At 37.5% G+C, this 15,340-nt stretch overlaps 1 protein-coding gene across 26 annotated transcripts in view; it reads right to left on the bottom strand.

The window, feature by feature from the left end:
* Positions 1–15,340, bottom strand: part of MAP2 (microtubule associated protein 2) — a 254,155-nt gene that overhangs the window by 231,029 nt on the left and 7,786 nt on the right. For 4 of the 26 annotated variants that reach the window (XM_039352914.1, XM_039352918.1, XM_039352913.1 and 1 more), the window contains exon 2: positions 7,937–7,991. The exons of the other annotated variants lie outside the window; for them this stretch is intronic. The gene's annotated coding sequence lies outside the window, so the exon portion shown is untranslated. The remainder of the gene's footprint in view (positions 1–7,936; positions 7,992–15,340) is intronic. 26 annotated transcript variants of the gene reach the window in all.

Raw genomic sequence — 15,340 nt, 5'->3', positions numbered from 1 at the left:
CTACAGAAAATATTCCCATTTTATTTTATATTATCTATTGCATCCTACCATCTTCCTCACTACAGTAGATCACTCCAATCCCAGAGGAATTTCAAAGATCCAACATGTGAATGAATGACTTAGAAGAAGTTGGAAAATGACAACAGCCAGTTGATAGCACAATTCAGGAGTCTGCCTTGCTCAAGGAGGTTGCAAAAAACTCCAAAAAACAAATGTACCATTCCAGATTCTGTAAGATCATCACCAGAACCCTAAGGACCATCAGTTTCTGGATTGTGGTTCAATGTTGGTCCAGGCAGCACATTAAACATTCTCAAATTCTACTTGCAAGGAAAAATGCAAGGCAGTTTGTCATTGAGTCGTATAAGCACTATAGGGATCCAGTCTTTGATGCAGCAGATTGATTGATTGATTGATTGGGAACCCTCTCCCCTAAGCTGAACTTCTTTTGCTTTGGCTGAAGAACTCTGAGTGAAAGCTGAAGACTTGGAGCCACAGGACAGATTGAAATCTAGCAAAAAAAAAAAATCCTGCCTTTCTATAAAAAAAAATCCCACACCTTTAATTACACTTTTTCTTAGAGAAGGCAGCATATAAGAATATATTTCTATAGGCACATTTTTGCATTGTTTATAATTGCCAGATTCGGTGACAATGATTACTGCTGAAAAAATTAGATTGTAGTTGTGACTTAATGCTATCCTGGCACTGAATCCAATTCATTATCAGTAACCTAATTAACATACAAATGTAACATAGAATGGGACATTTTAAACAATGTGTTAAGAGGATGCAAGCCTGTCGTGAGAGAGGTGGACTCAAGGTACCAAATTTGAAATTGTATTATGATGCTGTGGCCTTAACATTAATTAGGATGTTAAATTTAATTACAGCTGCAAGGTTGTTAGTAGGGCAATACTGGAAGAAGGAATCTTTGCCTACTTTGCAAGAGTGGTTTTTCAAAGTATCCTATCTGGCGGAAATGGCAAAGATTTCGGCTTTTTTAAAGGATCAATCACAAGAGAAGTTTTTTGTGGTATGGGAAAAATGGATAGATTTTATACAACATAAGTTGGATATAAAAAAATATTACTTAGTTTATCAATAATTTATATACAAATTTTAATATTTTATAGATTGTATTATTTTTTTTCTTTATATGTTTTATTATTATTTTACTTTTTTATATTTCTTTTCTTCTTTCTCTTTATTCTTCTTTTTTTTAAGTATTTTCTTTTTTTTCTTTAATATTTATGTCTTTTTTATATATATATATTATTGTTAATTATTCTATTAGTAGTTTAAGTAATGTATTTAGACTTATCTATGGTTTATATATTTTTTTTTAAGAATTCAAGAAAATTTAATTAAGCCTATATTCAGCTCTGGGAAAGTTGAGGGAGGGAGTGGGAGGGTTGGGCTGGGTTGGGGAGGGTTGTTTTTTCTTATTTTGTAAAATTTTAAAAATTTTCAATAAAAAAAAAAGAGGATGCAAGCCTGTCGATCTTCTTCCTAACTGCATTGAATGTTTCTAGTTCTACAGAAACAGAATTGGTTAACTTCAATTTTAAACAGTATTTCCTAAAAAAGGGCCACAAAGCAGGACCCCTTCATTCACAGGTTCATTTGAAGTTTATGAAGCAGAATAGTCAGCGTCTCTAAAGCAAATCTTATCCAGCCTATGTCAAATGATCCTGCATATGGACTGCTTGCAAAATGCATAGTTGCTTGCTGGACTATCCTAGTTCAGCATTCTTCCCAAGAATCCACTAGATAATCCTGTGGAAATTAGTCATTATCAGTAGATAAGCTTTATCTTTTGCATACTCATCAATTGGGTATTGATGCCAACCACTTGGATAATAACTTTTATTCAGTCAATTTCACTCATATAGAAAACTCTTCATTAAATGTTCTACAGTAAGTGCAGTTTTGGAGACAAGGAACAATAGCCTTTTGTCGATATCTTGCTTTGCTGAAAGAAGTGTATTTACAAATGTGTGAATTGCCTCAGAAAAACCTTCAAAGAAATGGCATGAATTATGGAATATTGCTGTGAGAACTGTCATGAATGGGAAGGTCTGGCATGTATTACTGGAACCAGGTGGAGTGAGGTGGCAATGTTTCTGAAATCTGTCACGCATTTTGGGTTCTTCAGCACCTTGATGCCATGAGTGCGTGTGATATGGGTGTGAGTGACCATGCATGAAATTGGGCTCTGCAGACAAGTGAAGTATTCTGCTAGTGTACTAGTGCTCTGAATTTCTGGATCTAGTCTCCAAGCTGGTAGTTGAGTTCCCCCAACTTTCAGTGCTAGAAAAGTTTCCATTAAACTATAGGCCTGTCTCAGGTAATCTCTGGCATAATACGTGTAAGTGGTCATATGTTAGACCTTATTTTTGCCTCCAATATACAACATGACCTGGATATGGAAAGGTTTTTCAACACTTTTTTTGCTATGGTCAGATTATGTCAAGATCATGGCAACACTGGCTGCTATCTGGAACTTTTGTGAGATGCACAGACCCATTCAGACAGTCTACCCCAAATTCAATCTCTTGGGGAAGAGGTTTGCCCAATGATTTCATTCGGGGGGTGTGCTGCAGGGATTGATCCTCTCTTCCTTGCTCTTTACAATTTTCAATAGAATAGAGCTGGAAGGGATCTTGGAGATCTTCTGGTTCAGCCCCCCACTCAAGCAGGAGAACCTATACCATCTGAGACAGGTGATTGTCTAGCCTCTTCTTAAAAACCCTCCAGTGATGGAGTGCCCATGATTTCTGGAGGCAAGCTGTTCCACTGGTTGATTGTCCTCACTGTCAGGAACTTTCTCCTTAATTCCAGATTACTTCTCTCTTTAAAATGAAGCTGCTGGGTGAGATCATCTGAGAATTTACACCACAATACCCACCATATGCAAGTAATAGTTATCTTTATCCCCCTCTGGACTATAGGGAAGATGCCCCAGGTGCCAATTTCAAGAAATAAAGGAAGCACAAAGCAGAAAGCACTGCTTCCTAGCTGAAGTGCCAGTTGTCAGCATCACAGTGAAGATCAGAATGGCTTCTGATCTTTCTGAATTCAGAAAGTTGTTGAAAAATGAACTATTTTAGAAGGTAATTTAATCAGATTGGGTGACTTTTTTATTTTTTGCTTGTTTTGAGTTTATTTTGTATGCCTACAATGTTAACTGCTGAGAATAATTTGATTGTAGTGGAATATAAAGATAATGTGATAGAAAGATGTGATAGAAAGATAACATAAAAGCTAAGGTGATGAAGTCCTTTATAAGGACTGGGATGGGAAGAAGAAGGAGAAAAAGAGGAGAGTGAAAATAAAGAGATTAGGGGAAAATTGAATAACCAGGTTAGAAGTTGAGGCTTAAAAAAAGGATTAGAAAATAACTCTTCTGGTAGTTTAGCAAATAAAACCAATTTCAATTTCATAATTCATACACATGATTCGTATCCTGGGGCTTCCTTTAGGCAACGCATATTTTTGCCACTTTGTACATGTCTGAGGGGACTGTATCAAGTGTGAAGTTGCTCTGATTTGTCAAAACATCTCCTCAGGCAACAGGACACAAGTGGATGGAAAATTACTCAACAGAGCATATTATGAAGCAGTAGGCTATTCGGATACAAATGCAAATCAGACATTTGTAATGGCTGATTCTGAAACTAGAACAACCGTTCAGAATGACAGAACAAAATATGAGTAGCCCAAGGGGGAAAATGCTAGTTTCATTTTCTCTTTATTATTAACATCTTGCACCTGGTCTCTGCCCTCCAACAGCTTTGCATGGAAGAACATCAGGACCTCAACTGTTGCTAGCAGCAAATAGCACACATTGCTCAGTGAAACCCTGGTAATAATCTCTGAGCCCTTGTGTTTTAAGCAGACTGAATATAGGTAAACTGAAGCTCAGGCTTATAAACCAATCTGGTTTAATTGCCACTAACTGCCACCTTTTGGGGGTGCTTAGGGGTGCTTCTAGCCCCCTAAATCTGTTATCCAGAGACCATTCAATAAATCCTGAACAAAGGTATGGCTCTAACCAGATCTGTAAGTCATATATCTGCCCAATATTTGGGGGTTTAGCCTTTCTGATTGAGAGCACCCTTATCACTCTAAGAAAATCAGTTCATTTCAGTTTAAAGACCCAGGTAATGGCCTTCTTTTTGTTTTGCTGTATTAAATCAATGCTTTACTGTCACTATCCCAGGACAGATCTGATTTTAAGAGAATGTACCTTTAAAAGGCATTGCTTCTCTAATGGCTTATCAGTTATGGCCTAAAATAAACCTTTCATTCTCAATGATGGATTATTTGGGGATGAGGACAGAGTAGATCCATTGTTTAGGACACAATGAATTAATAGTGTAATTTAAAAAGAAGTCATAGCACAAAATAGAATTCAGAGTTATAGGCAAGATCTGAAGTTTAATACAGATCATGGGATTCTGATCAACAGTGTTTCTTTGCTGACATGAGGCTTTCGCATCTAGCAGCAGTTTTCAAAAAGAGAAGGATCACTTTGGGGCAATGCTTCCTTTCCTAGAACCTCCTATGCTTTCCAAAATAAATTCCAGTCCTTTGGAGCAGATGCAAGGAACCATTGACAGAAGGGGACACTAATAAAACTCAGCTTTCCTTTCAGTTTACAAAGCCTCATCTGGGTTAATGAACTAGAAAAGATGCAACTGTACACAACCTCTTTTCTTCACTCTATTTTCAGATAAGTATGAATAGATTTTCACTTCAAGTTCCATTTAGCAAGATAAAAACCTTCAGGATCAGCTGCTAGGCACAAAGGACTGAGCTAATTAGTGCATGTTCAACATTGTTACTGCCATTTCACATAATCCCATGCTTCCTCCTTCAATGGTATGGGCCTTCTATTGCTTGCTCTCATACCTGGCTCCTGAGCTCAAAAGGGAATCTAACTGGACACTGAAAAATCACATTATATCAGAGAAAGAGTCTCTAAGAAATGAACCATCAAGGCCTAACTATTAAATGAGGAAGACTTCTTTTTTCCAAATTTGCAGATTTTCAGAATTATAAAATACTTCCATTTTTCTTGATTTCTTGTATACATACCTGCTTTCAGTTAATCAACAACATTTTTTGTCTGGGAGACTTAACATTTTGGAGAGGGGGCTGGACAGTGATCCAAAGGAGATAGAAAAAAATCACAGAGGGGGAATTTTCTGCTTTTTTCCCCTTCTGGATTGTCCTGGGGAAGTCTGATTTTTCAAAATTATATCACTATCAATATAGCCTTTGCAGTACAGTCTTTATATGTTTCTGCCACAGTAAGGAATCCCTTGAGTCTTCAGTACCAAACACAGATGAAACATACTGATCCTGTTGTACCATTTTTGTTGTTTGAATTTCAAAGTGTTTTGTTCTTCTGGAGATACATATGGAGAGGAACTAAAGATTCCTAAAGACTCAAGAAGCTTATCATAATCTTATTATAGACTCGGTTTAGACAGCATTGAGCTATATGACTAAATACATTTATTTATTAATTTATAACCTGCCTTTTCTTCAAGAGCTCAAATGGTTTAATTTCTTTTCTTTTTACTGTCACAGCTATCACTCTAAGAAATAAGTTGACTTGAGAGTGACTGATCCAAAGCTACCCAGTTAGCTTCTATGGCAGAGGATAGACTTGAACCTGGTCTCACCAGTCTCAGTTCATCGCTTTAACCACTAAATATCTTATTAGCTATAGGCACTTTTAAGATTACATGCCTATTGTCTACTTGGGGAGTGATAAACCTACAAAATCTCTAATTAGGGACTGATGAGAATTGCAAGCCAACGGCATCTCCAGGCTCACAATTTCTTCAGCATGGTTGCACAGAAATCTCTTGAACTGACCAGAAATTTAAGATTGTAGGTTCAAAGAAAAGAAAGAAGAAATAGCATCAATATAATCACACAACAGCAATGATTCATAGGACAAGATTCTTTAAAGCAATTCTTCTGCTTAACTAGATTTTCAATGTTTCTCTATGTGACAGAGTGACCTACTTGGAAGTGGGCATTATAGACCATGTATAGTGTCATATTACATTATAATAGCAATAGCACTTAGACTTATATACTGCTTCATAATGCTTTACAGCCTTCTCTAAGTGGTTTACAGAGTGAACACATTGTCCCCAACAATCTGAGTCCTCATTTTACTGACCTCAGAAGGATGGAAGGCTGAGTCAACCTTGAGCCGGTGAGAATTGAACCACCAAACTGCAGTCAGAAGTAGTCTGCAGTACTGCATTCTAACCATTGCACCACCACGGCTCATAATAGCTTGTAGGTGCTATTATGAAATGGCTTTTGTAAGTGAATGGTGAAAATGTAACATGCAATTGAAGCAAATGAATTCATAAATGAACTAGATGAGGAGATAGAAGGGGAGCTCAACAAATCTGCAGATGGCACCAAGCTGGGGGGAATTGCTAACACTTTGGAAAACAGATTCAAGTTTCAGAAGGATCTTGAGAGACTTGAACATTGGGCCCTAAGTAACAAGATGCAGTTCAGTGGTGAGAAAAGTAAGGTCCTGCACTTAGGCAGGAAAAACCAAATGCACAGGTACAGAATAGGGGGTACTTGGCTCAACAGCATTAACTGTGAGATAGAACTAGGTGTCCTAGTGGACCACCAATTAATTATGAGCCAACAATGTGCTGCAGCTGTCAAAAAAAAGTCAATGCCGTTCTAGACTACATCAACAGAGAGATAGCATCAAGACAATGAGAACTGATAGTATCGCTTTACACTTCATTGGTGAGACTACACTTAGAATAACGCATTGAATTCTGGTCACCATGATACATAAAAGATGTTGAGATCCTGAAAAGTGTACAGAGAAGAGCAACAAAGATGATAAAGGGTCTGGGGACTAAAACTGTATGACAAATGGTTGAGGGAGCTAGATATGTCTAACCTATTGTAGAAAAGAATTAGGGGAGACATGATAACTGTCTTCCAGTATTTGAGGGCCATCGCAAAGGAGAGGGCATTGACTTATTCTCTAAGGCGCCAGAGGGCAGGAGAAGAAATCATTGGTGGAAGCTTGTTAAAGAAAGATTCAACCTAGAAGTAAGGAGACATTTTCTGACAGTGAAAACAATGAATCAATGAAATAGTTTATGGGGTTATGGGTGCTCTATCATTGGAGATTTTCAAAAACAGACTGGACCACCATTTGATTGGCATGGTATAAAGCTCCTACTTTGAGCTGCAGATTGGACTAGAAGACTCCGAGGTCTTTTCCAGCCCTACAGTTCTATGTTTCTAGGTGCCTGTGTTTCAAACAGAGCTGTGAATTCAGAACTGATTGCTTCTTCTTCTTTGAATGCCATACCCAACAGAAAATGTAGATATTTCAAAGTGGCTATGGGTTTAGTTTCTTTATTATAATAGGAATGGACTGCGTTAATAAACACAAAAGATAATACATCGAGTTAGAGAAAGAAAAATTGTTCTTCAGAGCTCAAGGGACTGTCATGCTCAAACATATGATAAATGCAGTAGAAGCTGCTTTAAACATAAAATGTTTTAATGTGGGAAAAATGGTCCATTGGCATCCATAACTGACCGTCAACTGATGGTTTATTTTCAATGCTGGTTCACCAATAAGAATACAATTACATATTCCAAATGCCAAGAAAATAGTGGGTTCTTGAGATCTAGGAGCCCACCCAGTGTAAATTCCTATTGTTCAACTGCTCACATTTAGTATATTTTAATCTGTGAACTCCTTAGAATTTTACCTGCTCCTTAAATATATTTTATACCTTTCTGAAAGAGAAACAAACAGATCAGAGCAGATCTTCACACTGAGTCACACTCCTCTTATATTAATAACCCTGTTCTGCCCTCTGCTGAATGTCAAAGAAGAAACTAGGAAACTTACCCTTATTTAGAACGGCTTCCACTCAGTAAGTTGTTTTGTGCCAAAACATGACTTTCTGCAATGAGAAAAGTTTTGGAGCTTAGGGTAGGGTCAAGGTGAGCAGATAACTGGGGAATGATCTCCAAACATAAGATTTGCCAAGTTTATTAACACTGCAGACTCTTAAGAGTTTTTTTTCCATCAGAAGCCAGTGCATAAAAAGTACAGGGGAAATGACTATGTGAATTCCTCCTTAAAGTAATAATCACAGATTCTAAGCCTTTTATTACCAGATAATATTTTGAAGGCACATGTTTTAGCCAAAGTAAAACGCAAGCCAATATCCTAGATTCATGTCCATCAAAACACCTACTCCTTTAACAGCCCTGAATTCCAAGCCTCCTCTACTCATGTAAGTTCCATGCATGAGTCGGAATCCTAATGCCACGCAAGTTCTCCCCATACTATTTATTTACTTATCGCATGTAGGGCAACCAAACTGGTGACTAGGAGGACATAAATATGAATCCGAGGCCAACTGATTCATCCTATTTTCATATCAGAGGCAAGGATAGAAAACAGCTGAAAAACAAATTGATTATCACTGTTCCAAATCCAGATAAGCAATAATTTTTTAAAAAACAAAATGAATCTATTAGTGTGAAGTGCCCCTGTCTTTTCTGGAAAATGTCCCAGGAAGTAAGCTGATGCAATCTCATGCTCTGGATGCACCTTGACTTTTAGACAAACCATCATGTGAATGAGTAGCATCCTTCATATAGAAAGAATCAAACTTTCCTTCTTGGAGAGATAAAAGTAGACAGCAGTGAAAATTTCCTCAGATTCCCTGCTAGAGGACAAAATGCACCCTGGAGCATGAGAACACAAGACTTACAATTAGGGATCTATGACTTCACAGCAACTATTCAACATATGGTAGAAGATGTAAAAGTTTCCCCTGTCCAGTCATATCCAACTCTAGGGAGAAGTGCTCATCTCCATTTCTTAGAGGAGGGAGCCAGTGTTATCCAGACATTCCATGGTCATGTGGTCACCATGACTGGATGCTGAGGAGCACGGAATGCCGTTACCTTCCCACCAAAGTGGTACCTATTTATCTACTCACATTTGCATGCTTTCAAACTGCTAGATGGGCAGGATTGGGGCAAATAAGGGGAGCTCTCCCCATAGCACCTCACTCGAGTCTTGAACCCGGGCTGTCAGCTTTCCACTTGAAAGCTCAGCAAAGTAGCTCTCCACAACCTGAATTCTACCTCAGTGTCCCTAGGAAGTTTAGCTTGTACTAGGTGAGGATATCAGAAGTGTAGTCCAATACATCTGCAGGGGTTCCAGGTTAGAGGAGAGTAAAATTATTTTAGTAAAAGCAAAGTCTTAGAAGTGACTGTATTCATAAAATTTTCTTGGCAGCAGTATAGAAATGTTTTGCCACAGCCTTCTTCCAGTGTATGTGTTTGTTTGTTTGTCTGTGTTTTAACTCTTAGCCCAGTGGTTTTCAACCTGTGGGTCGGGACCCCACTTGGGGTCGAACGACCATTTCACGGGGGTCGCCAAACAACGCAGTCCACCATTTTCCCCCCTTTTCCTTAGCTGTGCTACTCCCTTTTATTCTATTGGCTTTTGAAAGCCAATAGAATAGACTCTCTTGAATAGAGTCTAATTCTATTGGCTTTCAAAAGCCAATAGGAATTGTCGAGGCTGTCTCTGCTCTGCTGAGCCCGCCAAAAGTCCCATTCTGCAAACGGTGCTGCAAGTTGTCTGCAGCGAAGGCGAGCTGTCTGGAAGTTTCCACCCCTCCCTGCTGAGCAACTACTAAAAATGTAAGTAAAAGAGGGCCAGGGGTGGGAGGTGGGAGGCCAGCAGGCGCAGGGAGGGTTGCTGGCGCGCGTGGAGCCCGGCGGGTGCCTTACCTCCCTTGGGCTGGGCCAGCTGGTGGCCCAGCCAGTGGTCGGCCTGCTCCGTCTCTGCCGCTTGCCAGCTACGCCTCGGCCGGCGCAGAGGGCGGCACCACGCATGTGCGGCGCTCCCAGGCAGGGAAAGTCCTCGACTTACGACCGGTTGGATAGTCCTCGACTTACGACCAGTTGTTTAGTCCTCAACTTACGATCGGTTGGGGGTCGCGGCATTAAAAAGGTTGAGAACCACTGTCTTAGCCTAACCAACAATCCTAGTAACTCACATCCAGTAATGAACTAGATTTGATCTGCATAGGTTCCAAAATAGACTAGGGTCAACTTTCATTTTACACATTTCAAACAACACAAGAAATGGGTATTACAAATCACAAAGTTCCCAAAATGTGTTCAAGCATTCCAAAACATTAAAAATAACTTATTTCCACATGTTTAAACTATGAAATCCTATGATACAAGCAATCTCTGTTTTTTCCCCAAAAGTTAGGAGACAGGCTCATACCTATGCTTTTATGTGCTAATGATATGGCTAATTTTATACTAATCAAGTTGGCATGCCATCAGGTGTCTGGTGTTGTCTGGTATTATAAAATAAAAAATAATTATAAGTTGTACATAATTTATAAATTTTCAGATTTCAGAGGATTGCTTTTATGGAGCCGATGTTTAGAGGGAACCTATCAACTCCTTTGCCAATAATGCCTAAATTACAGGGCTATAATGGCCTTTCTTTTTAATAGAGTGTCACATTTTTAAAGCCAGGGCAAACAGACAAATGCTGCAGAATTCTCAGGATTGAATCTACAGTCAAAAATTTTAACATCTGAATTTACTTATCATTCACATTTCTAAGGCCATTCAATTCGTCAACGACTTTGATCATAATCCACAATGGTGATTTTGATACTTAGAAGCAGGAGTAAACTCCTCCAAGTGTGAGTTTAAAGCCAATCTTTTCAATTGAATCCCTAGCTGCCTTAATAGAATTACATTTCAATATTAAGAATCTCAGGACAATCCCCAATTCCTCTGACTTTTGAGATGATGAAGCTGAAGACCAGCAACATGTATGTTGGACATAGACCATCAAAAAGCCTTAAATATAATTTCTATCCTCTTAATGAAATTATCTCACAGAATATTTGCATCTGCCAGCTACTTTTTAATGTTGCCTGCATAGTACATTAAAAAAAATATCTGCAATCAGGCTAAGTATTTTGCTCTTAGTGCTTTGACAAAGAAAATACAACACTCTGGCCAGTTCAGAACAACTGTGTCCACCTCTGTGCAAGATGACACAGTGTTTGTGCTTTAGCAAATGTTCAACTATCATAATTTTAATTCTTATCCTCTGTAGGATATATTAATAGGTGAGACTTTTAAAATCTGTGTCAAACCAAACTTAGATCTTATGTAAGTTGGTCTTCCACCGTAAATAAATCTAAATTGTGCAAATTAACATTTCATCTGCTGTTAATTTGTTGAATTTGATCAGTGATCATAATAAAGTACTACTACTATTTTTTTTAACTTCAGCATTGGAGAAGACTCTTTGAGAATATGATTAATAGCAAATAAACAGAGTATTTATTTATTTTACATCCTGTATTATATTTTTATAAATACTCAAGGAGGCAAATATACCTAATACTCCATCCTCCTAATTTCCCCACAACAGCATCATATTTCGGATAGATTATACCAAGACCATGCTCTCTGTGGAAGTCAACAGTGCTGCTGAAAGGGAACAGATGATCACTTAGAAGGCGAATGGACTAAGTTGCATCTAGAATGAATGAACGATTGGAAGGTCTGAAGGAGCAGGTTGGGGACAGAGCCTCATGGAGAAAATCTATCTATATATGATCACCAAGTATCAACAGTGACTTGCTGGTACATAATCAATCTTTTGTTTAATAAGTTTTATTTAATAAATTAAAGCCTCTTCTCCCTTGAATGTTTAATCATGCCATTATATGAAATTAAAAATGGCCAAAGAAAATAATACAAGTAATTAGAGGCAAGTTGATATTATTGTGCAATGTAATGCCTATCTCTTTCAATCTCATCTGATTCAGGTGTGACACTTTCTAGAGGCAGTGCAGGGCTGGATGGAGATCAATACAATTACATTTTGAAAAGATAAGAAATGGTGTTGGTGAATAGTTTGAGGTTAAATAATGGGGAAACAGCATTTTCTGGATGTGTGCCTGCCATAAAATCTGGTATATAGCTATTCCTAATCCAGTTTGTTGTGGAAAACTTTGCTGATAACACCAACCAGAAATATCTTTAGTTGTCCATGTTTAGGCTGATGCAAAGGTTGGTTACTAAGAGCGTCAAAATGTTGCTTGTATTATTTATGTTTAAGCGTAGCTCAAAATATTGTTGTTTATATAAGATCCTTATAGCAAAAAATCCTCTTGTGGTATACACCAACCTATACCATTTTTGGGAGGAGTCCTAATTATGCTTTTGTGGACAGGTAGTGTCTTGAGGAGAGAGGAGAATTATAGGACTCTCTCAGTTGTGACACTCACTAAAGAACTCAAGGCTCTTACAAGTGCTTTAATAATTCAAGTGCTTTAATAATTTGCAAGTTGAGGATGGTATATCTCTTGACTGTGTTTTCTGTTTCTTTTTAAATAAGTTTGCTATTTCACTAACAGTTATAGTAATATTTTCATTCTACATTGACTTGTATTTTATTTCAGTGCAGTAAATCACTGCGATTTTATTAATCAGTTCTGTCCTGGAGTACGTTTTTGCAAAGGATGGTATACAAACATCTTAAATACATGAGCTGTTAGTCAAATGAACTAATAATACAACACAGTATAAACTGATTAATGTTCAATTTTTACAGACGCTGTTTAAATAAACAAAAATGCTAAATGTTTTCAATAAAATATGAAACAAGACTGTGCACAGCTGGTTGCAGCATGATACAGATGACAAACATCTCAACATTTGTCTCTGCCTTCTAAGGGACTAAAGGAAGAAGTAGATGAAACAGATTACTGCCAGTTTAATAGACACACAAGAATTAATACGTGCCTGAATGAGTTGCAAGGAGAGAAAAAAATAAAGATACTAAAGCATCTTTTTCCCAAGGACCTACAGTATTTTAAATATATATCTTAATATAATACAGAACCATTTTTTACTAAACAATAAATGTTCTCTGGAAAAGGTTTCAATACTTTCACTGTCTTGTTTTGGAAATCCCTGACCCATCTGGCTTTTAAAGACATATTTCCCCTTGAACCAAACAATCGAAGAGATGACTCCTTACTACCTGACATTGAATTTCAGCCGAAATGATATAGGAGTTGGTATTTTTATGACATCTGTGGGATTTCATCAAACTTCACTTATCTTGCTGCAGTACAATCTGCAAAGTGTGCACTCAATATTTTCAGCTCTTCTTAAATTGGCTCCTTTGATCATTACAACCTCCTTAAGCAAAACATAAGCCATATTCAGACATATGGGGAAACACCAGTTTGAGGATACAGTGAGCAGCATCTAGATAGAGAAAAGATCTCACTTCCAGACAGTTACTATATGTCCTACTTTTGTTTGCAAGAAAAACATGCATGTCCCTCCTTGCATGGACATTTACAGATACTGAATACCTGTGGCCCAGTTTATGCCTTGCTTTACCCAAGGAAGGAGGAGGGATATCACACAGTCCCCTCCACAACTTTTCATGATGGAAATATTCCATGCTGATTCTGATCAACCTCCTGATTCATTCCATCTCCCCATTTAAAAAAAAAAAAAAGAAGTGAGGGTGGAGTCTCAGTCAATGACATCAAAGAACTCACATAGGAGGAGAAGGTGGCACAACTTTTTTACTGCCACACAGAGAAAAAGAAGTACAACAGCATTAATGTACAAATAGAGGTTTAGGAGTATTTTTATGTTTGCATCTCTATAGGAAGAACATTCATTATCACCATCATAGCAATTGGAATTTTTACTCAGAAATGTCTGGTTATCTTTCTTTAAAAAAAAATAATAAGACCATTAAACGGCTCTGCTTGAATCCCAAAGAAATCAATCCAAAGCAGAGGGCAACCTGGATATCTACACAGGAATTTCTGTGGGACAAAGCTACAGTAAGATTACAATTTCTACACTTAGTATGAACTGCTACAATATATTTACCCATTTTTATTTTTTTATATGTCTTTTGTTGTGACTGAAATATATTACAGCAATCAAAATAATAGACACTATTGTATTTAGATTGCTATGCTGTATTTCTGTCATTAAAAATGGCTTTACACATCTAGTCAAATGGTAGGATACATTTTTAAAATGTTTCCAAATTCAGAAACATCCTTTTGAAAAATTAAGAACTGATGCAGAATGGTTATGAATTCATAACTTTGATCCCATCTTTAGTTTTCAGAATTTGTGCTACATCAGGCATAGCTGCCCCAAAAGACTGATCTCCCCCTCCCACCCAATAAAACAATTACTTTCACCATAGCACGTAAGAAAATGTTTTCTATAAAGAATGATCTGGAGGTACCTTCTCTTGACCATGTATCTCCTGTTTTTTTAGGATTGCTAATTCAGAAGTAAGAAGCATTGAAAAAGAAGAGAGGCATTTCTTTAAAAAAAAGCAAGAAGAATGTTTTGTTTTGTTTTGTTTCATATCTCAAATTTCAGAATAAAATGATCACCCACCCTCCCTCCCCCCATGCCTACAACATATAGATCAATACCCAGAAATTAGCTGAAGGGTTCAAAGATGACACAAAGAAGACTGTGAGAAGTCACTGAGAAAAACCAAAGACAAAAGAAGAACCAGCATTCATTGTTTATTTTCAAAAAGCAGAGTTTAAATTAAATGTTAACCCTGTCACCTTTCTTTAACTAAAAAAGAAGCAATCAGGCATGAGATTCAGTCTTCTGCTTATATATTCCATTTCTCTTCCCAGGCAGCTAACTGCCTGTTTGCAAAAACAGTTTCAAGAGGGGGTAAATGTCAGCACATCTGGACTATCTACCAGCTTGAGGACTGGCAACCCTACAATTTACTGGATCAGTGGGGCTTATTCCTACAAGAACACATTTGTGTCTTTTTTGCCTATCACTAAGAACTATGCCTGATCATTTCAATTCCAGGAAGACCTAAGTAGAAGACAACTTTTCACAAAGCACCACAAAAAGTGAGTCCTACTAAACTCAATCAGGCCTCTTTAAGGGAACACACACAGCAACTTTCTTGTCTGAACATATATCATCAGTCTGAGCTTGAATAGCAAAAATGTGCCAGTATTTTATTCCTCATTAGATTATGGTTGATTGAATCAATAAACTCTTAAACCCTTACCATGAATAACTACCATTCATTCATACATTGGAAGGGTTCTCTAGAGAGACACCAGGGCTGTGTTTTCTTTTTTCTTTTTCTGTTAAGGTTAAATTCATGAGAAAACTTATGAATTGCTTGCTTGCTTGCTTGTTATTTTAGTAA

This window comes from Crotalus tigris, unplaced genomic scaffold (genome assembly GCF_016545835.1).
Source record: "Crotalus tigris isolate CLP2741 ecotype Arizona unplaced genomic scaffold, ASM1654583v1 scf7180000018485.2372832, whole genome shotgun sequence".
Taxonomy (NCBI): domain Eukaryota; kingdom Metazoa; phylum Chordata; class Lepidosauria; order Squamata; family Viperidae; genus Crotalus; species Crotalus tigris.
The sequence above is the reverse complement of the archived record's forward strand: the minus strand, read 5'-3'. Positions and strand labels throughout refer to the sequence as shown.